The sequence below is a fragment of the Oncorhynchus mykiss genome, chromosome 25 (assembly GCF_057628025.1).
Source record: "Oncorhynchus mykiss isolate SJ-2025 chromosome 25, ASM5762802v1, whole genome shotgun sequence".
NCBI lineage: Eukaryota > Metazoa > Chordata > Actinopteri > Salmoniformes > Salmonidae > Oncorhynchus > Oncorhynchus mykiss.
Window position 1 is genome coordinate 55,172,717 of NC_143046.1, and position 27,006 is coordinate 55,199,722.

A 27,006-nucleotide genomic window follows, 5' to 3' on the forward strand; every position below is an offset into this window, starting at 1 on the left:
AGACTCTCGAAACACCATTAGACATCTGCTCAAAGAGCATTGCCTCCGCTACCCCACCAACACCACCACTCGCCATAACAATCAATAAAGGATTGGTGTGTGTGATTTTGCTCGTCTTTCTGTGGAAAGCCATTTTCCGTCAATGACAAAAGCAGAACAAGGCTTCAAGTCACAAGGCCCCCAATGACTGATGAGGCCTAGAGGGTTGGGTTTCTCCGAATTTGGATTATTCCGATAAGATGAAGGAGCTTATCAGGCACCTGCCTGGACACCCGTGTGCTGGGCTAAAAAAAAGGGGTTTGTGGTTTATCATCATTTTGTGGATACTGACAGGTCCAAAGCAAGCTTAATGTGTTTCTTTCCTACAATATCCTATCCCAGTAATGTCTTCTGAATCACCATGATTGTTCAATATGATATTTAAAAAACGAAACAGAAAAGGTCTGTCCCAGTCTTATGATTTGTGTGACACATCTAATTTAATATTCAATCTTGACTAAGAGGGAACACAAGAACCTTTTTCAGATTGACACTCCTGGTTCCCAGATTTCCCAGATTTGGGAATTTCAAGTCCAGTACCATGACGACGGGCTCTCCAAAGGCTCTCTGCAGCAAGCCCAGTAATCACACCAACTGTTTCCATGGAGAGCCATGTCCTGGATGGATTCCACTCTGATATTCTGATAGAAAAACATTATCACACATTTTTTCACAGGTCTCACATTAGCCATATGAGCCAGATGTAAGGGTACCCATTCCAATTCCCTTATTTTTTTTACTGATGCGATGTACGATAGAATATGACATGATTTAGCAGTGCCATTCAATTACTGTATTTTTCTGTGAGAGCATCACGATGAAACATAACACTTAGCTAAGCTGTTCATGTCATATGAATATTTGTCATGATTGAGTATATGAGCTCGGTATATGGTCCTACTCTGCCAGGTGGCTTTTTATGCATCCCCAGCAATCAGAGGCAGATAACAAACCATTGGCAGAGGTAGATGTATATGAACAGTGAACAGCTGAATGAGAAAAATTACACCAGTTTGGGGATGTGATATTTGTGGTGCTGGAGGCCTGCGCTATACACTATCTCAGCTTGTTTAAGTTAAAGGCTGCCACTTATTCTCCAACCTAGAAAGGAATTGAATGGAAATGAAACACTTTAACTTCCTTAGAACATTCTGGAAAGGTCAGAAACATACAGATGTTGGATTTTAATTTGAGCCAGTTCGCTACAGCAGGAAAACAGGAAATGTGAATTATTATGTGGATTGTAATTAATGGACATTTTTGTATGGGAATATCAAGTCTGAAATTTCAAAATGGAAATTATAAACTTCAGAAGCCTTTTTAAACCTGCATTGCAGAAAAGTTATCCTGCAACAAGGTGATCAAATTATGATCCTACATCTGTATGGAAACCGCCGTAGTTATGCTGCTCCGCACCTTGGATGAGAAGACGGATGGCCTAACAGATGTGCTTGACAGACTGATAAACCCAACGCCCTCAGTCATTTTGGACACTGACACGCAAATGAGGGCTGTAAACTTGCAAAACTGCTTAAATACTTTCAGCAAAGCCGTTGATTAACACATACCTTTAACACCTTATTTGTTATCTTTTCTTGCAACCTCTGTACACTCTAAAAAAAAAGATTTAACCAATTGCATAATCAGCGTTATTCTGTGAATTGGGTGGACTTCAGATAGATAAGAAATGTAACACATTTTTGAACATTTGTTCACTCAACAAACTGCTCACCGTGACCTGAATGTATGAAAACTTGCTGAGTATGTTGCTCAAATGTTCAGGAAACTCACTATTGCAGCTGGTTGCCATACAATTGTACGTTGAATCAACACACTCTGCTTCAAGTGAGCTGAATTTGAAAAAAAGTATTGAGTAAAATTGCAAATGTATGTTTGCTCAAAACCACTCAAAATAACTCCAATCGTTATCATATTTCCCAGCATGCTCGATTTCAGGTTGATTTTCTGAATTGTTTGTTTCCATACCTGTGTTTTTGCATGTACATTAATTGATTGATTAATTAATCTTATGCTACACAAACATAACTAGCATACATGTTTCTAAACTACTCCAATCTGTTAGTAGTTGCACCTGTTACTGAGATGGCTGTTCCGGTTTATTTGATTTAGTTAGTCTCAATAATCAATCGTCCCTACCCTGTCTGTCATTCTCAATGCAGGTTGCAGTTGATTAAAAGTTCAAATTGTTTGATATCCTCACTTGGCTGGACTCCAATAGGAATTACACAACACTTTGCAAGCCAGCATAATGTGACTTGCAGGCTTGATATGGCCTGTAAACCAGGAGTTTCAGACCACTGCGTTACGGTGTAATTAGGCCCTCAAAGAAAGGCCTTGTGATATATGTAATGTATTGTCATCAAAATATACATTTTACACTGGGTGTGTCAGTCACCAGATCTCAACCCAATTGAACACTTATGAGAGATTCTGGAGTGGTGCATAAGAGTGTTTTCCACCACTACCAACAAAACATCAAATGATGGAATTTCTCATGGAAGAATGTTGTCTCATCCCTCCAATAGAGTTCCAGACATTTATAGAATATATGCCAAGTGCATTGAAGCTGTTCTGGCAGCTTGTGGTGGCCCAGCGCCCTATTAAGACACTTTATGATGGTGTTTCCTTTATTTTGGTAGTTACCTGTATGTTGGTTTAGCTGTATACCCAAATGTTGAGCAAACTCACAATCCTATTGCACCTGGTTGCATACAATTGTACATTTTATATTTATATATTTTTTTACAGTGTATTTGTTAGTATTGTACAAGCAAACATAATCCAAGAGCATCATATTACTTCATTCACTACTTCTAAGCACTACTACTACTGGTACTGTATCTATTGCAAATATCTGGAAAATATCTTCAGCAAAATGTTTTTGTCTTGAGTATGACTGGACAGCTGACAGTTATACAGCATTTGCTGTGCATGCAGAAAGAGCCCTTGACTTTTCCCACATTTTATTACGTTACAGGCTTATTCTCAAATGGATAAAATACATTTTTCCTCTCATCAATGTACACACAACACCCGATAATGACAAAGCAAAAACAGGTTTTTAGAATTGTTTGAAAATGTATTGCAAATAAAAAATACAAGTATTTACTTAAGTATGCAGACCCTTTGCTATGAGATTTGAAATTGAGCTCAGATACATCCTGTTTTCATTGATCATCTTTGATATGTTTCTACAACTTCATTGGAGTCCACCTGTGGTAAATTTAATTGATTGGGCATGATTTGGAAAGGCACACACCTGTCTATATAAGGTCCAACAGTGCATTTCAGAGCAAAAACCAAACCAGGAGGTCGGCGGAATTGTCCGTAGAGCTCGGAGACAGGATTGTGTCGAGACACAGATCTGGGGAAGAGTACCACAAAAAAGTCTGCAGCAGCAGCTACATTTCCTGGGGTCCAGCAAAATTAAGGCAGTTTATACAATTTTCAAAACATTACAATACATTCACAGATTTCACAACACACTGTGTGCCCTCAGGCCCCTACTCCGCCACTACCAGATATCTACAGTACTAAATCCATGTGTGTGTGTGTGTATGCATGTGTCTGTGACTATGTTTGTGTTTCTTCACAGTCCCCGCTGTTCCATAAGGTGTTTATTTTATCTGTTAATAACATTTTACTGCTTGCATCAGTTACTTGATGTGGAATAGAGTTCCATGTTGTCATGGGTCTATGTAGTACTGTGCACCTCCCATAGTCTGTTCTGGACTTGGGGACTGTGAAGAGACCTCTTGTGGCATGTCTTGTGGGGTATGCATGGGTGGCCGGCGCATTCATTACTACTTGTATTTATGAGAGGTATCGACATATTGAAGTCAATCTCTCCTCCACTTTGAGCCAGGAGAGATTGACATGCATATTATTAATATTAGCTCTCTGTGTACATCCAAGGGCCAGCCGTGCTGCCCTGTTCTAAGCCAATTGCAATTTTCCCAAGTCCTTTTTTGTCGCACCTGACCACACGACTGAACAGTAGTCAAGGTGCGACAAAACTATGGCCTGTATGGCCTTGTTGATATTGTTGTTAAGAAGGCAGAGCAGCGGTTTATTTCAGACATAATTCTCCCAGTCTTAGCTACTGTTGTATTAATATGTTTTGTCCATGACAGTTTACAATCCAGGGTTACTCCAAGTAGTTTAGTTTCTCAACTTGCTAAATTTCCAGATGATATATTACAGGATTTAGTTAAGGTTTAGGGTTTAGTTAATGATTTGTCCCAAATACAACGCTTTTAGTTTTATTTAGGGCTAAATTATTTTTTGCCACCCACTCATTGTTAAGTGTTGCAGTCATTTCAGTTGCTGTAGTAGCTGACGTGTATAGTGTTGATTCATCCGCATACATAGACACTCTGGCTTTACTCAAAGTTAGTGGCAAGTTGTTAGTAAAGATTGAAAAAGCAAGGTGCCTAAACAGCTACCCTGGGGAATTCCTGATTCTACTTGGATTATGTTTGAGAGGCATCCATTAAGGAATACCCTCTGAGTTCTGTTAACACCCTATGTGTCTAGTTAGCATTGAAGGTCCCCAAGAACACAGTGGCCTCCATCATTCTTAAATGGAATAAGTTTGGAACCACCAAGACTCTCCCTAGAGCTGGCCGCCCGGCCAAACTAAGCAATCGGGGGAGAAGGGCCTTGGTCAGAGAGGTGATCAAAAACCTGACGGTCACTTTGACAACCATCTCTGCAGCACTCCACCAAATCAGGTCTTCATGGTAGAGTGGCCAGACGGAAGCCACTCCTCAGTAGAAGGCATATGACAGCCCGCTTGGAGTTTGCCAAAAGGCACCTAAAGGATTCTCAGACCATGAGAAACAAGATTCTCTCGTCTGATGAAACCAATATTCTACTCTTCAGCCTGAATGCCAAGCGTCACATCTGGAAGAAACCTGCCACGATCCCTACAGTGAAGCATGGTGGTGGCAGCATCATGCTGTGTGGATGTTTTTTAGCGTTAGGGACTGAGAGACTAGTCAGAATTAAGGGAAAGATGAACAGAGCAAAGTACAGAAAATTCATTGATGAAAACCTATTCCAGAGTGCTCAGGACCTCAGACTTAGGTGAAGGTTCCCCTTCCAACAGGACAACGACCCTAAGCATACAGCCAAGACAATGCAGGAAAGGCTTCGGGAAAAGTCTCTGAATGTCCTTGAGTGGCCAAGCTAGAGCCTGGACTTGAATGTGATCAAACATATCTGGAGAGACCTGAAAATAGCTGTGCAGCAATGCTCTCCATCCAACTTGACGAAGGAGAGGAGGATCTGCAAAGAAGAATCGGAGAAACTCACCAAATACATGTGTGTCAAGCTTGTAGCTGTCACGCCCTGGCCTTAGTTATCTTTGTTTTCTTTATAATTTTGGTTAGGCCGGGGTGTGATATGTGTGATTTATGTCTTTTCACTTGTCTAGGGTTTTTTGTAGATTTATGGGGTTGTGTTCAGTTTGTGTCTAGGTAAGTCTATGGTTGCCTAGATTGGTTCTCAATCAGAGGCACGTGTTTATTGTTGTCTCTGATTGGGAACTATATTTAGGCAGCCATATTCTTTGGGTATTTTGTGGGTGAATGTTTCCTGCCTTTGTGTTTTATGCACCAGTTAGGACTGTTACGGTTTTCACGTTTATTGTTTTGTAGTTTGTTCATGTTTGAGTTTTCTTATTAACCTTTCTGATCTCCCCATCCCGGATCCGGGATCGTGAATACAGACTCAAGTTCATTACCATAACGCAACGTTAACTATTCATGAAAATCGCAAATGAAATGAAATAAATATGCTAGCTCTCAAGCTTAGCCTTTTGTTAACAACACTGTCATCTCAGATTTTCAAAATATGCTTCTCAACCATTGCAAAACAAGCATTTGTGTAACAGTATTGATGGCTAACGTAGCATTTAGCGTAGCATTAAGCATTAGCATTCAGCTGGCAACATTTACACAAAAAAACAGAAAAGCATTCAAATAAAATCATTTACCTTTGAAGAACTTCAGATGTTTTCAATGAGGAGACTCTCAGATAGCAAATGTTCAGTTTTTCCTGAAAGATTATTTGTTTAGGACAAATTGCTCCGTTTTCTGCGTCACGTTTAGCTATGAAAAAACCCCTGTATCCAGGATTGTGTAAATCTATCAGCAAGCTCATTAGCATAACACAACATTAACTATTCATGAAAATGGCTAATGAAATGAAATTAATCTATTTGCTCTCAAGCTTAGCCTTTTGTTAACAACACTGTCATCTCAGATTTTCAAAATATGCTTTTGAACCATAGCTAAACAAGCATTTGTGTAAGAGTATTGATAGCCTAGCATTGCATTAAGCCTAGCATTCAGCATGCAACATTTTCCACAAAAAAACATAAAAGCATTCAAATAAAATAATTTACGTTCGTCCGTTTTGTTCATCACGTTTGGGTAAGGAAAAAAAAAAAAAAAAAAGTCATTAAAACGCAAACTTTTTTCCAAATTAACTCCATAATATCGACAGAAACATGGCAAACGATGTTTAGAATCAATCCTCAAGGTGTTTTTCACATATCTATCGACGATAAAATCCATCGTGGCACTTTCAATTCTGAAGAAATGGAACGCGCATGGACTTACTGATTACGCACACAGGACACCGGGCGGGACACCAGGTAAATGTAGTCTCTTATGGTCAATCTTCCAATGATATGCCTACAAACACGTCACAATGCTGCAGACACCTCGGGGAATATACAGAAAGCGCAGGCTCCTTCCTGGCGCATTCACAGCCATATAAGGAGACATTGGAACACAGCGCCTTCAGAATCCGGGGCATTTCCTGTATGAAACATCATCTTGGTTTCGCCTGTTGCATTAGTTCTGGGGCACGCACAGATAATATCTTTGCAGTTTTGGAGACGTCAGAGTTGTGTCTTTCCAAGGCTGTCAATTCCATGCATAGTCGAGCATCTTTTCGTGACAAAATATTGCGCTTAAAACGGGCACGTCTTTTTATCCAATAATGACACAGCGCCCCTATAGGTTCAAGAGGTTAAAGAACCATGAACTATAACCACGCTGCGTTTTGGTCCACCTCTCCTTCCCAGGAAGAACACAGTGGACAGAATCACCCACCACAACAGGACCAAGCAGAGTGGTGACAGGCAGCGCCAGCAGGAGCAGCGCAATCAGGACTTCTGGACATGGGAGGAAATCCTCGACGGGAGAGAACCCTGGGCAAAGCCAGGGGAGTGTCGCCGCCCCAAGGTGCAGCAGGAGAAGCGGCAGCAGGAGCAGCGCAAGGAGGAATGGACATGGGAGGACGAGTTGGACGGTGATGGACCCTGGACACAGCCGGGGGAATATCGCCGCCCAAGGCAGAGCTGGAGGCAGACAAAGTGGAGAGGCGGCAGTTTGAAGAGGCAGCACGGGAGCAGGGCTGGAAGCCCAAGTGTCAGCCCCAAAAATGTCTTGGGGGGGAGGCACACAGGAAGTATGGCGAAGCCAGGTAGGATACCTGCGCCAACTTCCTGTGCTTACCGGAGAGCGAGAGAGACCGGGCAGGCACCGTGCTATGCTGTGGAGCGCACAGTGTCCCCAGTGCGGTACATACCAGCTCCTCGCATCGGCCGGGCTAGAGTGGACATCGAGCCAAGTGCCATGAAGCCGGCTCATCTGGTCTCCAGTGCGTCTCCTTGGGCCGTTATACATGGCACCAGCCTTACACATGGTGTCCCCTGTTCGCCTGCACAGCCCAGTGCGGGCTATTCCACCTAGCCGCACTGGCAGGGCGACCGGGAGCATTCAACCAGGTAAGGTTGGGCAGGCTCGGTGCTCAAGAGCTCCAGTGCGCCTGCAATGTCCGGTCTATCCAGTGCCACCTCCACGCACCAGCCCTCCGGTGGCAGCCCCCGCACCAGGCTTCCTGTGCGTGTCCAGAGCCCAGTACTACCTGTTCCTCCTCCCTGCACTCGACCTGAGGTGTGTGTCCTCGGCCCAGTACCACCAGCGCCGGCACCACGCACCAGGCCTACAGTGCGCCTCGTCTGCTCAGCGCCGCCTGACCTGCTAGAGTCTCCCGCCTGTCCAGAGCTACTAGAGTCTCCCGCCTGTCCAGTGCCGCTAGAGTCTCCCGCCTGTCCAGCGCCGCTAGAGTCTCCCGCCTGTCCAGAGCCGCTAGAGTCTCCCGCCTGTCCAGAACCGCTAGAGTCTCCCGCCTGTCCAGAGCCGCTAGAGTCTCCCGCCTGTCCAGAGCCGCTAGAGTCTCCCGCCTGTCCAGAGCCGCTAGAGTCTCCCGCCTGTCCAGAGCCGCTAGAGTCTCCCGTCTGTCCAGAGCCGCTAGAGTCTCCCGTCTGTCCAGAGCCGCTAGAGTCTCCCGTCTGTCCAGAGCCGCTACAGTCTCCCATCTATCCAGAGCCGCTAGAGTCTCCCGTCTGTCTAGAGCTGCCAGAGTCTCCCGTCTGTCCAGAGCTGCCAGAGTCTCCCGTCTGTCATGAGCCGCCAGAGCCGCCAGTCAGCATGGATCCTCCAGAGCCGCCAGTCAGCCAGGATCCTCCAGAGCCGCCAGTCAGCCAGGATCCTCCAGAGCCGCCAGTCAGCCAGGATCCTCCAGAGTGGCCAGTCTGCCAGGATCCTCCAGAGCCGCCAGTCAGCCAGGATCTGCCAGAGCCGCCAGTCAGCCAGGATCTTCCAGAGCCGCCAGGATCTGCGAGAGCCGCCAGTCAGCCAGGATGTACCAGAGCCGCCAGTCAGCCAGGATCTGCCAGAGCCGCCAGTCAGCCAGGATCTGCCAGAGCCGCCATTCAGCCAGGATCTGCCAGAGCCGCCATTCAGCCAGGATCTGCCAGAGCCGCCAGTCATCCAGGATCTGCCAGTCACCGAGGATGCGGAAGGGCAATATTGGCGGATGTGGTGGATTGAGACGCAGACCATGCAACCTGATATCTCTAGCTTAAACAGACCGATTTTGATGGGGATTTTTTTATTACGTTAATTACATTCCAGCTCCGTTAGGAAATTGTAGGGATGCTGACACCTTTATTCTCTCTTAAAATTTTTTTTTAAAGCTCTTGGTATATCTAGAACTGTAAGTGGCACTGCCATGCTTATGTTGTGTTTGAATAGCTGAAGCCAAAGAGCTGTTCAATGTGTGTTCATGTTCATTTCATTCACACACTTACAGCATATAAACAATGGGCAATTACACAAAATATAATAAAAGGCATTTTACGACACACAAGCACATAGTGGAATAACCAAGTTACAGGAAAACAACCCGTAATCAAATGTTATTTGAAACACGCAGCGAATACAACAAGGACCTTACCGTGAAATGCTTACTTACAACCCCTTATCCAACAATGCAGAAAAAACATTTTTGAGTAAGAAAATCTATTTGCTTATTTATATTGTATTTAACTAGGCAAGTCAGTTAAGAACAAATTCTTATTTTCAATGAAGGCCTAGGAACAGTGGGTTACCTGCCTTGTTCAGGGGCAGAACGATAGATTTGTACCTTGTCAGCTTGGGGATTCAATCGTGCGACCTTTTGGTTGCTGGTCCAATGCTCTAGCCACTAGGCTACGCTGCCGCCCCAGGCTTATGGCCTCATACAGCTGGTTGAGTGCAGTCTTAGTGTCATAATCAGATTGGTAAATAGACGGCTACGAATAATATAGATGTTAACTCTCTTGGTAGATAGTATGATCTACAGGTTATCATAAGGTATTCACCTTGGACAAGTTAACCTGTCTGGGAACGGGGTTCCGAACCCTTCGCCGACAGCCAATGAAATTGCAGGGCACCAAATACAAATCAACAGAAATCTCATAAATCAAATCTCACAAACATACAAGTATTAGGCACCATTTTAAAGATACAATTCTCTTTAATCCAGCCGTAGTGCCTTATTTCAAAAAATGCTTTACAGCGAAAGCTCCACAACAATTTAGTTAGGTCACCACCAAGTCACAGAAAAACCCAGCCAAAGAGAGGAGTCACAAAAAGCACAAATAGAGATCAAATTAATCACTAACCTTTGATGATCTTCATCAGATTACACTCAAATAACTTTGTTACACAATACATGTATGTTTTGTTCGATAAAGTGCATATTTATATCTAAAAATCTCATTTACATTGGTGTGTTATGTTCAGTAGTTCCAAAACGTGCAGTGATTTTGCAGAGAGCCACATCAATTTACAGAAATACTCGTTATAAATGTTGATGAAAATACAACTGTTATGCATGGAACTTTAGATAAACTTCTCCCTAACCAGTTATGCATTAGGGGGCGCTATTAAAAATGTCACGAAAAGATGCTCGACTATGCATATAATTGACAGCTTTGGAAAGAAAACACTCTGACGTTTCCAAAACTGCAAAGATATTGTCTGTGAGTGCCACAGAACTGATGTTACAGGCGAAACCCAGATAAATATTCAACCGGGAAGTGCCGCATTTTTTTAAACCGCCTCATGCCAATGACTCCTTATATGGCTGTGAATGAGCTACGAATGAGCTTACGTTTTCCACGTATTCTCCAAGGTGTCTACAGCATTGTGACGTCTTTTTAGGCATTTCCATTGAAGAATGGCTGTAAGGGACCATATATAGCATGTGGTCACATGGTGTCTCCCGCAGAAAATCTCGCGTAAAATACTGAGGTAGCCATTTTTCCAATCGCTTCTTATGAGAAACCTATTGCCTCGACGGATATATTATCGAATATACAGTGCCTTGCGAAAGTATTCGGCCCCCTTGAACTTTGCGACCTTTTGCCACATTTCAGGCTTCAAACATAAAGATATAAAACTGTATTTTTTTGTGAAGAATCAACAACAAGTGGGACACAATCATGAAGTGGAACGACATTTATTGGATATTTCAAACTTTTTTAACAAATCAAAAACTGAAAAATTGGGCGTGCAAAATTATTCAGCCCCTTTACATTCAGTGCAGCAAACTCTCTCCAGAAGTTCAGTGAGGATCTCTGAATGATCCAATGTTGACCTAAATGACTAATGATGATAAATACAATCCACCTGTGTGTAATCAAGTCTCCGTATAAATGCACCTGCACTGTGATAGTCTCAGAGGTCCGTTAAAAGCGCAGAGAGCATCATGAAGAACAAGGAACACACCAGGCAGGTCCGAGATACTGTTGTGAAGAAGTTTAAAGCCGGATTTGGATACAAAAAGATTTCCCAAGCTTTAAACATCCCAAGGAGCACTGTGCAAGCGATAATATTGAAATGGAAGGAGTATCAGACCACTGCAAATCTACCAAGACCTGGCCGTCCCTCTAAACTGTCAGCTCATACAAGGAGAAGACTGATCAGAGATGCAGCCAAGAGGCCCATGATCACTCTGGATGAACTGCAGAGATCTACAGCTGAGGTGGGAGGCTCTGTCCATAGGACAACAATCAGTCGTATATTGCACAAATCTGGCCTTTATGGAAGAGTGGCAAGAAGAAAGCCATTTCTTAACCTGTCTACGATATTGGTTCCCAGCTGGGAACCTACCCTCCCACGTTCAGCTGAAACGGCGGCGCATGGAACGCAAAAATATTCTTAAAAATATTCAACCTCCACACATTAACAAGTCCAATAGCTCAAATGAAAGATAAACACCTTGTTCATCTAGCCAGCAAGTCAGATTTCTAAAATGTTTTACGGCGAAAACATAGCACATATATATGTAAAACCACCACCAGACACAGCTCATTTGAATAGCCAAAACATGCAATCAACAAACGCAGGATTAAAAAATAAATCGCTCACTAACCTTTTGAAAATCTTCATCAGATGACAGTAATATGACATGTTACACAGTACATATTTTTTTTTTCAATAATATGCCATTTATATCCATAAATGTCCATTTACAGTGAGTTCACGTTCAGAAATTACTCGAAAATGCCCGCAGGAAATCTAGGTAGCGCGGCAAGATAACGTAAATAGACATCATAAACTTTGACTAAATATACATGTTCTACATATAGTTAGAAAGATACACTGCTTCTTTATGCAACCGCTTTGTTAGATTTATTTTTAACGTTACAGAAATCGCACACTATTCAATATGCTGAGACGGCGCTCAGTTCCAAGCTACATTTCTACGTAATGTGGGAGTCAACAGAAACACAGATTTAAGCATAAATATTCCCTTACCTTCGATGGTCTTCGTTCAGAATGTTCTGGAAGGCTTCATACTTACCCAATACATCGTTTGGTTTCAAGTCTTGCGTCTTTGTATTAGCTACTGCTAATAACATCAGCTGAAATGCACCCAAAACGTCCTCTGGTCCGGAAAAGTTGCGCATCAAAACTTCAAAATTACATATTATATGTCGACTAAACAGGTCAAACTAAGTGCAGAAGCAAGCTTTATGATGTTTTAGACACGCAAAACAAACTTCAATTCAATCGGCCATCGTCTGCCCTTCTCTTGAGTGCTGGAACAAAGGAATGGCTGGGACCAATTCGCGCCCCTACGCACAGCCTATTTTCTCGTGGCACGCACTAATTTCACTCCCATAGGGTCAATTCTCGCGGGATTTGAACGATTCAAAGCTCTACTGAAAGAGGACATCTAGCGGAAGAGATAGAAAGTCTCCCCAGAATCATTACTGGTTGGGAAGGGTGGGGGCCATGACGTCAAAGTTGCTCCAACTTTCATGGCCACAAAAACTAGTTTGGAAGAATGCCTGCCCTGTGAGTTCTGCTATACTTACAGACATAATTCCAACGGTTTTAGAATCTTTAGAGTGTTTTCTATCCAATAATATGTCTGCCATATCCTTAACAGGTTTTAAAGATATCCATAAAAAGTGTCATTTAAAGTTTGCCACAAGCCACCTGGGAGACACACCAAACATGTGGAAGAAGGTGCTCTGGTCAGATGAAACCAAAATTGAACTTTTTGGCAACAATGCAAAACGTTATGTTTGGCGTAAAAGCAACACAGCTCATCACCCTGAACATACCATCCCCACTGTCAAACATGGTGGTGGCAGCATCATGGTTTGGGCCTGCTTTTCTTCAGCAGGGACAGGGAAGATGGTTAAAATTGATGGGAAGATGGATGGAGCCAAATACAGGACCATTCTGGAAGAAAACCTGATGGAGTCTGCAAAAGACCTGAGACTGGGACGGAGATTTGTCTTCCAACAAGACAATGATCCAAAACAAAGCAAAATCTACAATGGAATTCAAAAATAAACATATCCAGGTGTTAGAATGGCCAAGTCAAAGTCCAGACCTGAATCCAATCGAGAATCTGTGGAAAGAACTGAAAACTGCTGTTCACAAATGCTCTCCATCCAACCTCACTGAGCTCGAGCTGTTTTGGAAGGAAGAATGGGAAAAAAAATTCAGTCTCTCGATGTGCAAAACTGATAGAGACATACCCCAAGTGACTTACAGCTGTAATCGCAGCAAAAGGTGGCGCTACAAAGTATTAACTTAAGGGGGCTGAATAATTTTGCACGCCCAATTTTTCAGTTTTCGATTTGTTAAAAAAGTTTGAAATATCCAATAAATGTCGTTCCACTTCATGATTGTGTCCCACTTGTTGTTGATTCTTCACAAAAAAATACAGTTTTATATCTTTATGTTTGAAGCCTGAAATGTGGCAAAAGGTTGCAAGATCCTCACATACTGTGAACTAACTAATACTTTTTAACAGGCTATGAATATTTCCTTTAACCTGTCACATAGACACCAAGGAACTTGAAGCTCTCAACCTGCTCCACTACAGCCCTGTCGATGACAATGGTGGTATGTTTGGTTCTCCTTTTCCTGTAGTCCACAATCTTCCCCTTTGTCTTGATCACGTTGATGGAGAGGATGTTATCCTGACACCACACAGTCAGGTCTCTCTCTGCCTCCTCCCTATTGGCTGTCTCGACGTTGTCGGTGATCAGGCCTACCACTATTGTATCGTTGTCAAGCTTAATGCTGGTGTTGGAGTCGTGCCTGGCCATGCAGTCATGAGTCAACAGGGAGTACAGGAGGGAACTGAGCAAGCACCCCTGAGGGGCCCCCGTGTTGAGGATCAGTGTGGCAGATGTGTTGTTACCTACTCTCACCACCTGATGGCCCATCAGGATGTCCAGGATCCAGTTGCAGAGGGAGGTGTTTAGTCCCAGGGTCCTTAGCTTAGTGATGAGCTTTGAAGGCACTGTGGTGTTGAACGCTGAGCTGTAGTCAATGAACAGCATTCTCACATAGGTGTTCCTTTTGTCCAGGAGGGAAAGGGCAGTGTGGAGTCCAATAGAGATTGCATCATCTGTGGATCTGTTGGGGCAGTATGCAAATTGTAGTAGGTCTAGGGTTTCTGGGATAATGGTGTTGACGTGATCCATAAACAGCCTTTCAAAGCACTTCATGGCTACAGATGTGAGTGCTACGGGTTGGTAGTCATTTAGGCAGGTTACCTTATTGTTCTTGGGCACAGGTACTATTGTGGTCTGCTTGAAACATGTTGGTATTACAGACTCAGGGACAGGTTGAAAATGTTAGTGAAGACACTTGCCAGTTGGTCAGCGCATGCTCAGAGTACACATCCTGATAATCCTCTAGCCCTGCGGCCTTGTGAATGTTGACCTGTTTAAAGGTCTTACTACATTGGCTATGGAGAGTGTGATCACACAGTCTTTGGAACAGCTGATGCTCTCATGCATGCTTCAGTGTTGCTTGCCTCAAAGCGAGCATAGAAGTAATTTAGCTCATCTGGTAGGCTTCTTTCACTGGGTAGCTCGCGGCTGTGCTTCCCTTTGTAGTCTGTAATAGTTTGCAAGCCCTGCCAAATCCAACGAGTGTCGGAGCTGGTGTAGTACGAATTAATCTTAGTCCTGTATTGACGCTTTGCCTGTTTGATGGTTCGTCGACGGGCATAGCGGAATTTCTTGTAAGCTTCCGGGTTAACGTCCCGCTCCTTGAAAGCGGCAGCTCTACCCTTTAGCTCAGTGGGTATGTACGTACAGTCACTGTGGGGACGACGTCATCAATGCACTTATTGATAAAGCCACTGACTGATGTAGTGTACTCCTCAATGCCATCGGATTAATCCCGGACCATATTCCAGTCTGTGCTAGCAAAATAGTCCTGTAGTTTAGCATTTGAGTCATCTGACCACTTCTTTACTGACCGAGTCACTGGTGCTTCCTGCTTTAGTTTTTGCTTGTAAGCAGGAGTCAGGAGGATGGAATTATGGTCAGATTTGCCAAATGGAGGGCGAGTGAGAGCTTTGTACTTTTCTCTGTGTGTGGAGTAAAGGTGGTTTAGAGTTTTTTTTCCCTTAGCACATTTAACATGCTGGTTGACATTAGGTAAAACAGCTTTAACTTTCCCTGCATTAAAGTCCCCGGGCCACTAGGAGCGCCGCCTCTGGATCCGTAAGAAAGTACAACATCTGTATCGTACGACCCTACCTCACACAGGAAGCGGTGCAGGTCCTAATCCAGGCACTTTTAATCTCCTGTCTGGGCTACTGCAATTTAGCTGTTGACTGGCCTCCCCACTTGTGCTATCAAACCCCTGCAACTTATAAACCCCTTGTACGTGGCTCTGAATAAAAATGTCTGCTAAATTACTCAAATCTAAATGTAAATGTTGTTGCCAGACATGAGTTAGCTGTTACCACCATAGCTGCATCCAATATTTATTTGTGCCCTAGACATGGGTTACACTAACTTAAAGTGGCATGGAAATACGATGACATTGCTAAAGTAGGCTAATTATTATTATAACCACAGCCGAATGCATGTTCAATCCATATAGGGCTTTTCAGTCTTAAACAGCTGTGATCCATGGAGTGCTTTGGGTGCGATGAAACAACAGAGCCCCATTCAATTAACGGAAGCAAAGTGGACGGAGGGGCAATTTGCAAATGCGGCTTGGCAAAAGGAGTCTTGAATTGTTGACATAATTCTAATCCAAATCATACCTTAATTTACTTGTTGTGACACACTCAGGGCTGTTTAACAAACCTAACGCAATAGTAAATCTAAGCGCAGGTGGTAGCTCTATGGGTTCAGGGGTGTGTCAGAAATGGTTTTGCTATTTTCACAATTATCTGTGCACTTGCTGCCATTGGCACGAAAGGGCTGGGTTTTGATGAATAAACAAGTTTTGGGTGTGTCGAGGCTTGGCCCCTCACTGGCCAATCAGAACATCCTCCTTGGTGAATATGTGGTTGCTTCAGTTTGTGTATATACAGTGTTTTACATATTGCTTTGGAATTATGTATTGCTTAGCATTCACACTAATATAGCGCCTAGGCCTACTGCAAATTTCATTATGGCTGAACATGGACATGCCAAACATTCTCAATAAGCAAGATAAAATGTGTTATTGATAAAGCCTAAAAAGAGGATGAATATATATATTTTTTGAAGTATTTTAAACTTCTTTAAATAGTCTACATTATGTCACACTTACAGACAACGTCATGTCTCCCTGTGGGCATCTAATATTAAAACAAAGCAGACTATGGATGGTTTAACGCATGTCCAAACTTTTCACAGTAGCTGGACAAAGATCCAATATAAATAGAACAATACAAAGGGACAATGTCCACTCACCGTTACACTACTCCCAAATAGGCCTATATTTTAAGAACACAATCGGGAACCATATTACCGATCAGATCGCATTCACACATCTCCAGAAGTTGCATTGCCACCATAATAAGTGATCATTGTAATATGTTTGGATGTTATAAAAATAAATGAAAGACAAATCCATCTGTTTTGTTTTTTAACAACAAGAATAAATACATGCAAAATGTAATGATATCATAAAATCGGCAGGATAAAAAAAGACAAGTCATTGCTGTTGAACCAGCCTTCGTTGTAGTAGGACTAAGGGAGAGCTTGGGTTTTGAACATATGAAACAGAAAACAAGCCATTTTTACAGGTTAAAAGATAACTTTTAAATACATGGTTCACCGGTATTCACCAAAGGTTCTCCTCTGTCATTTTATGATGGGCATGGACACGTGACCTTCATCGTGGAGGAGGTTTTACACACATCCAAAATGGAACCTGCATGGCTAAAATACTGTGGGCCTGCCTACAATGCATATATAAAAAGGGAATGTCAGCTCACTGTTTCCTCCTATAAATCTTGATATTTAACAAAGCTTTGTCAAAGATCTAAACAAAATACTTTAATGTCAAAGCGGAAGAAAACATGTTTAAAACATGTATGAAAAATAAAACGTTTATATATCGTGATTTCATCAGTTTTCAGCCTGTAACGGCCGTCGTCGGTGGAATAAGGTGAGGACCAAACATTGAATTTGGCCTTGTGTTTTAGGTTATTATCCTACAGAAAGATGATTTTGTGAATTTGTGCCTGTGATTCGCTCTATTCAATTTATTTTTCTCCTAAAAAACTCCCTAGTCCTTGCTGAGGACAAGCATACCCATAACATGATGCAGTCACCACCATGCTTGAAAATATGAAGAGTGGTACTCAGTGATGTGTTTTTTGCAGTTTAACTTTGGTGCCTTATTGCGAACAGGATGCATGTTTTGTAATATTAATATATTAATATTCTTTGCATTCTTCTTTCTTTTCACTCTGTCATTTAGGTTAGTATTGTGAAGTAACTACAATGTTGTTGATCCATCCTCAGTTTTTCCTATCACAGCCATTAAACTCTAACTGTTTTAAAGTCACCATTGGCATCATGGTGAAATCCCTGAGAAGGTTTCCTTCCTCTCTGGTAACTGAGTTAGAAAGGATGCCTGTATCTTTGTAGTGACTGGGTGTATTGCTACACCATCCAAAGTGTAATTAATAACTTCAGCATGCTCAAAAGGGACATTCAATGTCTGTTTCTTTTTTTATCCATTTACCAATATGTGCCCTTCTTTGCTGGGCATTGGAAACCCTCCTTGATCTTTGTGGTTTAATCTGTGTTTGAAATTCATTGCTCGACCGAGGATAATTACAGATAATTGTATGTGTGGAGTAGAGAGATGAGGTAGTCATAACAAAAATCATGTTAAACACTATTATTACACATACGGGGAGTCCATGCAACTTATTATGTTGTGGACACCTGTCAACAACTTCCGGTGAAATTGGAGGGCGCGCAATTCAAATAAATATTTGAATGGATATTAAATGGATATTGGATATTAAACATGTAGGTACATACAAGTGTCTTATATTGGTTAAAAGCTTAAATTCCTGTTCATGTAACTACATCGTCCGATTTACAATAGGCTTTACAGCGAAAGCATGCCATGCCATGCCATGCGATTGTTTGAGGACCGTGCCCCACATTACTTTTTGAAAATCTTCCTCTGATTTGCAATCCAAAGGGTCCCAGCTATAACATGTAGTGTCGTTTCCTAAAATCCAACATGCAGAGAAAGGAATCCAAAAAGCTACCTCTACACTTTGTTAAAACAAGTCAAAATACATTTCTCTTTAATCCTCAGGTACCCTGAAATGTAATTAAACTATAAATTCATACATTGCGCACGCACAGACTGATTTCCAACTCTGTATCCCAGTACTAAAACTCATTATTCTTCCTCGTTTTGGAAGAAACAAGTCTGAAACCTTTAACAAAGACTGTTGACATCTAGTGGAAGCCATAGGAATTGCAATCTGGGAGCTGGATTTGGATATGCACCTATACTTTCCATTGTAAGAGCATGGGCTCTCAAACAAATTACATTCCAGTTGGTTTTTCTTTGGATCTTCTCCTACCATATGTATTGTGTTATAGTCTTATAGATTATTTTAACATTTATAAAAACTTCAAAGTGTTTTCTATCCAATGGCACCAATTATACGCATATCCTGGCTTCTGGGCCTGAGTAACAGTCAGTTTACTTTGGGCACGTCAGTCAGGTGGAAATTCAGAAAACAGGACTGTAGCCTGAATAAATTTTTAAGCAAATGTACACTCCTGAACTTATTTAGGCTTGCAATAACAAACGGGTTGAATACTTATTGAATCAAGACAATTCAGCTTTTAAGTTTATATCAATTTGTAAATATTTCTAAAAACACAATTCCACTTTGACATTAATAATCCATTTTAAATTCAGGCTGTAACACAACAAAATGTGGAAAAAGTAAATGTGTGTGAATACTTTCTGAAGGCACTGCACCAGTATTTGGACAAAGCTTTTGATGCTATTTTCCTGCAGTTGTAACAATTGCTAGTAGAATTACATATTTTTTGGTTGGTTCACACACACTCTCACTCCCAGTTCAGTCACTTTCACTTTGTCTATTTCTCTACCTTTTCCTTATTTCTGTCTTTCTCTCCAAACAGTGCCTCAATTAATGGATGACGTTTATTCATATTCTTTGCTTGCTAGCCAACTACCGCTAACACAATCATGTCAACCTCTGCAGCCAGAATAACAGCAAAGTAGCTGTATTTATGTTTGTTTAAGCTGTTTTTTGCGACATCCATGTGGAAATTTCCATAACAAAGAGCTGATAATGCTTGATTTTGCCTTGCATACAAAAGTAATCCTTCTCGTCAGGAGGCTGTTCATCACGAGGAGATTGCATTGCATATCAACACTAGGCTAGACGAGCTAAATAGTTTGTTGCTAGCAAACCTGCCAATTTTACAATATCAGTTGCAGAAATCCGCTGGTCAAACTTGAAACACGTGGGAGGATTTGACAGCATAGCACCATTTGCTTCATGACTGTAATGATGAAGGACCAGAGAAATTAATGTTCATCCCATCACTCACCACGCTAGGTAATCAGATGTCTCTGCAAAAACAATTAAATTATGGCTAGCTACGTTTTTTTCTCATTGGACCTGCGTTTGCAATGTATCCCATATTGATTTGTGTGGTTGCTGGTTTAGCGTTCTGTAACTTTGTAGGAAGTATGGTCTGCATGTGCGGTGCTTTATATCGTGTCATGATTAGGTGTCCTGTATATCTGTCCCAGAGACATCCAACTGTCCCTTTATCTCATTTTAATGCACATTCATTCTACAAAACCCTTCTACTCAATCAGAAACGTGTATTCAACAATGCTGTGGTATAAGATATCCTGGTGTTGTTTGTTCGTGTATGCACGGCAGACAACTGACTACTTGAATTCAACGTTTTAGCAATATCAGAGCTTGCAATATTGGGTTATATGAGCTTATGAGGCCCATATCTTAGTTGATATTTCCAACTGTTGTATTTTTGTATTTACAGGTATATATTTCCAAGAATCATGAATACATCATAATGCTGTTCATTTGAGTATGTAGGGCAGACAACTGACTACTTGTATTCCAATTGTTTTGCAATATCAGAACGTACCTGCGACCCACTCCAGCCAGGTATTATTCTGCACTTTTTGAGTTTGTGGGGGAGGTAAAGTACCTTTCAATTTAACCACTTTTGCAGTAAAATATATTTTCACAACCATCCATTTCATAAATATGAGACATTCGGGATGTGAAAAAACATGTTTGTGTGTTGTTCTATCTCAGGTAGGGGTATCTAAAAAAACTATAGGCCTTTTTGAGGATTGGCCAATACCCTATCAGTGATAATCCTTCAAGGGAGAGGTCAGAGGTCAACAGGCGCCAGCAAATGAATGCTCTTGTTGGGGTGGGCGAAGGGAGGCTACAAAGGAGATGAAGGAGAAGACAGAGGAGCTTCTTTCTACCCATGATATCCAGGGAGAACCTAATGAGGAGAAAAAGTATCACCTGCACCTGGATAGCTGAGGGAAAACTTAAATAAAAGAGAAAGAGAGAAACGTAGAAGGCAAAGGCACAATACAGTTTATTTTGGCAGTGCCACTCAAAGAAAAACACCAGAAGATAAACACCTGGCTAATAAAGGATGGAACGTTGGGAGACGCTGTGACCTTGCTTTGGGATGGGAAAGTCTAATGAGCACACAGTCCTAAGAGAGGAAATTTCCCTCCAGAGCGGATGTCCTCCCTCTGTCCCCATTTTCACACGCCTTTCATTGCTGTTAGAGGAAGGGGAACGTATAGGAGGTCATTAAAGAAGGGACTGTACATTAAAGGAAGCGATTATACAGTGTGTGACACTGAAACTAGCTTTTGAACGTCTACTACTGTACGTAATTAGTCATGGGGGCTGTGAAATTCTAAGTCAATTATGAAATACCGAGTCTTGGGAAGCTATGAGTGTGACAGTTGTTTTGTTTGATCTGACTAAATATGATTTAGGAATAGGCTGTAGCTAGTTAGATGTTAAAGGAAAATGTTGTGTGTACTGTAAGAGTAATGGTTTAATGTTAGGTGTATCAAAAATACATGATACATGCTTCCGGTGTTATGTGGGGAAATTACTCACTATGGATGTGTCTCCAACCTCTAACTGTGACACAACATTTGGTTGCTCTGGGTTCTGCCATGCTAAGGATGGGTTAACTTCACATCGTAGTCCAAGTGTTTCAAAGGGGCCATATGCGTTTTGATTACTCTCCAAACTGTCTCTCCACCTTTCATCATGGATCAAGCAGGCTTCCATAGATCCTCATTAGGGTCAATGTTCTCTCCCTGCAGTAACCTCCACATCAATCTCATTAATGGCGTCACACTGATCATTTCCTCTCTCTGCATTATTTCACATCACAACTGTGACCTAAATAACTCTGTGAACTTCATTTACGGGATTGCAGCCCCTAGGGACTGTAAAAGAATCACGTTTCTAAAGTTATTTTGGATATCACAAGTGGGGTGTGAGTTTGACACTGGTATAATAATAAGGACATCTACAAACATAAGATAGGTGATGTGATTCATGATTTTTGCAGAATCACATTGTTGTTGACCCTTGTACTAGAGTGCAGGTATTAAAATGTCAATACTTCCTGCACTGTACGCACTTGTCGGTCTCTCTGTTTGGTTGCACCCGTTTCCCAGGCTTCCCTGTACGGAGCTTGCGCTGGTATCCAAACATGTATGACTTGAGAGGCCAGTCGAGTCGAGCGTATAGCTAGCTACCCAGCTAGTTTAAATATCAACACCACTGCTACAGGATTAGCATAACAACATGAGTGACTTGCTAACTTGCTGATTTACGTCATCAATATCCGGTCTGGTTGGCTGATAGGCCTTACAAGCAGCAGAGCGACAGACTGAGAAAAGCGGAGACATCACCGATCCTCAGACTCAATTTCATCCCTTCAGCCGGGAGTTGCACGTCTCAGGGTAGCAGCAACACAGGTTGTCTATAGCTAGCTAGCCACCATAAACGTTAACCTACTAAAATAGCCGCACAAGCCACTTATCAGCCAGCTGTATATCATGACCATGAACTAGTGTATGATCATATATTGTTTGCCTACACAATAAATATTCTAAGTATGTCAATTAAGCAAAGTAATGTCTGTAATAGATATGTGCTACATGGCTACAGAGTTATTATGAAATATGAAATTACTATTAAATGACATTGTTATAAAGTTATACTATGAAGTTAGAAGATATAAGATTAGGAAGTTAGTATCAATTTGTACAACAACAAAAATATATAGTAATCTAGCTATCTAGACGTTTTGTTAACTGTAGCATATTGTAGCCTAATGAGTTTGCTTGCTAACATTATCAATCATCAACACGATCAACATGCTCTCTTTACTGGCTTATTTAGGGAATGGTAGGCTAGAGTAAAGTAATATAGGGTGTAGTAATTATAGGCTACAGTACTTCTCACAATACTCTATTCATTTGCTCTCATTACTGGCTTATTTAGTAATAGAGCAGCAGCTGTATCCCTGAAGTGACCTTCAACCTTCCTGCTATTCAATACTTCTCCCCTGGATCAAGGCTTCAGCCCGGTAAGATGCATGATAGTGGCAACAAATGGAGTTGGGTTGGATAATAGTCATGGTAGGCTACAGTATTTCTTACAATTTTCTATTTTGGCTGGAATTGTATTGGTTATTGTTGATAAGTGCAGCCTTTATTCCAGTTCAAAATAGTTGTTCAAAATATTTTAACTATCAAAGTATGCTGCTTTCCCCTCTTCTCAATGACCAACATACTGTAAAACATGTTGACCAAATCTTAGAAAATGACACAACAACAGCATCTATTGAGCCTATTGATTCTATGGAACTAAATAATCAAAGTAATAAATGTGCAACAAGTCTGTGACTGCGGTTGCAGGATATTGTTTTGGGAGGGTGCCCTTTTTTGTGTGTGAGCACAAGCCCCCCCGAAAGGTCTGTGGACAGCCCTTGCTCAGGGTAATTGGACGGGAGCTGGCAACCTAAGAAACTGTGACGAGTTCTCCTGGAGAGTTTTCTACCCATGCTCATTGAGTCAGACTACTACCTATACCCTGAGGACGCTAAAATAACTTCTCTCATGCCCTAATACTGTAGATAATTTGGAACATGATGTTTTCATAATGAGCCTATGGAGTAAGGCTTTTTCTAGCTTTCCTCATGAATTGAAGATTACTAACAGTAGCACCAATTTAAAGGTGGAAATTCCCCTCCAGTACCCTCAACGGGTGCTTCAGAGGATACTGCTTCAATGAAAGCGGACAGAAAGGAGAGTGGAAAGAGAGCTCAAACAACCAACCACTACTGCTCAAGCAAGTGAATTCAGTGGCATAACCATTCCACACATGTCTGTGTTTGTTTTCGCAAGACCTTTAACACAGGCTAGTGAACATGCCTGAGCAAATCCCTCTGAATTTGCCAGCTCGCCGACAGTAATCTGCAGCAGGGGCGACCATCCAAAGTCTAAATTGAGCCCTCGGAGACCTATTGCCCAGAGAGAGCAGTGTTGTTAGAGAGCTGCAGGGACTAAGAAGGTATGCCCTTAAGTCCCACACCTTCTGTTGGAGTCAGATGAGATAAGGGCTATCAGCTCCATGGCTCCACTGAGAGTTAGCATTGCAATCTGGTGCCTCTGAGCAGCATATCACAGTTCAGAGATACAGGCCATAAACACAGGCTCCAGTGACTATGGGTCGATTTTAGCTACCAGGCTATGCCAATGTGGGCACCAAAGTGGAATACCAATAGGTTGCTTCATGGTGGTGTTCGCCAATTTGGCTCTGAATGTTAGTGTGGCCTAAATATAATAATAATTTGTATGTCCACTACCGTTCAAAAGTTTGGGGTCACTTAGAAACGTCCTTGTTTTCCACGAAAACAGACATGAAATGAGTTTGAAAAAATGAATAAGAAATATACTCAAGATGTTGACAAGGTTATAAATAATGCTTTTTAATTGAAATAATAATTGGGTCCTTCAAACTTTGCTTTCGTCAAAGAATCCTCCATTTGCAGCAATTACAGTCTTGCAGACCTTTGGCATTCTGGTTGTCAATTTGTTGAGGTAATCTGAAGAGATTTCACCCCATGCTTCCTGAAGCACCTCACACAAGTTGGATTGGCTTGATGGGCACTTCTTACGTACCATACGGTCAAGCTGCTCCCACAACAACTCGACAGGGTTGAGATCCGGTGACTGTGCGGGCCACTCCATTTGAGACAGAATACCTGCTGACTGCTTCTTCCCTAAATAGTTATTGCTAAGTTTGGAGCTGTGCTTTGTGTTATTGTCCTTTTGTAGGAGGCAATTGGCTCCAATTAAGCGCCGTTAACAAGGTATGACGTTGCAAAATGGAGTGACAGCCTTACTTCTTCAAGATCCCTTATACCCTGTACAAATCTCCCACTTTACCACCGTCAAAGCACCCCCAGACCATCACATTGCCTCCGCCATGCATGGCAGATGGCGTCAAGAACTGCTCCAGCATCTTTTCATTTTTTCTGTATCTCATGAATGTTCTTCTTTGTGGTCCGAACACCTCAAACTTAGATTTGTCTGTCCATAACACTTCCAATCTTTAAAATGATTAACATGGATTAGCTAACACAACGTACCATTGGAACACAGGAGTGATGGTTGCTGATAATGGGCCTCTGTACGCCTACAGTTGAAGTCGAAAGTTTACATACACCTTAGCAAAATACATTTAAACTCAGTTTTTCACAATTCCTGACATTTAATCCAAGTAAAAATACCCTGTTTTAGGTCAGTTAGGATCACCACTTTATTTTAAGAATGTGAAATGTCAGAATAATAGCAGAGAGAATGATTTATTTCAACTTTTATTTCTTTCATCACATTCCCAGTGGGCCAGAAGTTTACATGCAGTCAATTAGCATTTGGTAGCATTGCCTTTAAATTGTTTAACTTCGGTCAAATGCTTCGGATTGCCTTCCACAAGCTTTCCACAATAACTTGGGTGAATTTTGGCCCATTCCTCCTGACAGAGCTGGTGCAACTGAGTCAGGATTGTAGGCCTCCTTGCTCGCACAACACATTCTCTCTAGGATTGAGGTCAGGGCTTTGTGATGGCCACTCCAATACCTTGACTTTGTTGTCCTTAAGCCATTTTTCCACAACTTTGGCAGTATGCTTGGGGTCATTATCCATTTGGAAGACCCATTTGTGACCATGCTTTAACTTCCTTACTGATGTCTTGAGATCTTGTTTCAATACATCCGCATCATTTTCCTTTCCTCATGATGCCATCTATTTTGGGAAGTGCACCAGTCCCTCCTGCAGCAAAGCCCCCCCCCCCCCCCCACACACACACACACACACACAACATGATGTTTCACGGTTGGGATGGTGTTCTTTGGCTTGCAAGCATCCCCCTCTTGCCTCCAAATATAATGATGGTCATTATGGCCAAATGGTTCTATTTTTGTTTCATCAGACCAGAGGTCATTTCTCCAAAAGGTACAATTTGTCCCCATGTGCAGTTGCAAACCATAGTCTGGCTTTTTTGTTTGCGGTTTTAGAGCAGTGGCTTCTTCCTTGCTGAGCGGCCTTTCAGGTTATATCGATATAGGACTTGTTTTACTGTGAATATAGAACCTTTTGTACCTGTCCTTTGCTGTTGTTCTGGGATTTATTTGCACTTTTCGCACCAAAGTATGTTCATGTCTAGGAGACAGAACGCGTCTTCTTCCTGAGCAGAATGACCACTGCATGATCCCATGGTGTTTATACTTGAGTACTATTATTTTTACAGATGAACGTGCCACCTTCAGGCGTTTGGAAACGGGTAAAATAAAAAGTTAATAATAAAAAGTAACACAATAAGAAGTGTGCAGAATTTATTATTAGCCTATCAGAAGCTTCTAAAGTCATGACATCCTTTTCTGGAATTTTCCAAGCTGTTTAAAGGCACAGTCAACTTTGTATGTAAACTTCTGACCCACTGGAATTGTGATACTGTGAATTAATGTGAAATAATCTGTCTGTAAACAATTGTTTGAAAAATTACTTGTGTCATGCACAAAGTAGATGTCCTGACCGACTTGCCAAAACTATAGTTTGTTAACAAGAAATTTGTGGAGTGGTTGAAAAACGAGTTTTAATGGCTCCAACCTAAGTGTATGTAAACTTGTTATTTTAATGGCCAAATTTGTTTTGCTTTTCTTTCAAAAACAAGAACATTTCTAAATGGCCCCAAGTTTGTGTGTGTATATTCTTATTGCATTCCTTCACTTAGATTTGTGTGTATTAGGTAGTTATTGTGGAATTGTTAGATTAATGCACAAGCATTTCGCTACACTACGCAATAACATCTGCTAACCAATACAATTTGATTTGATTTGAATCAGCTGTGTAGTGTTAGGACAAAAACCAAAACGTGCACACCTTGGGGTCCTGAGGGCCGCGTTTGGGTAACACTGGTTTACACGATGTACATAAAACACAATTCATTGAACAGACAAGCAAGCAAGTGCATGTCATTTTTAACTCTCATTTAAACAAGGCTCATTTCTCCCCAGTTTGTAACATTATTGTTTTAACCTCACTAACTTTCTTTTTTTTCACCTTTGTTGCTTTCAGGGGAACCAATGATTGCATGTCATTATAATTTGCATATGCAGATAATTCTAATATGGTTGGGGCTAATCCTTTGCTCCAAGTAGTG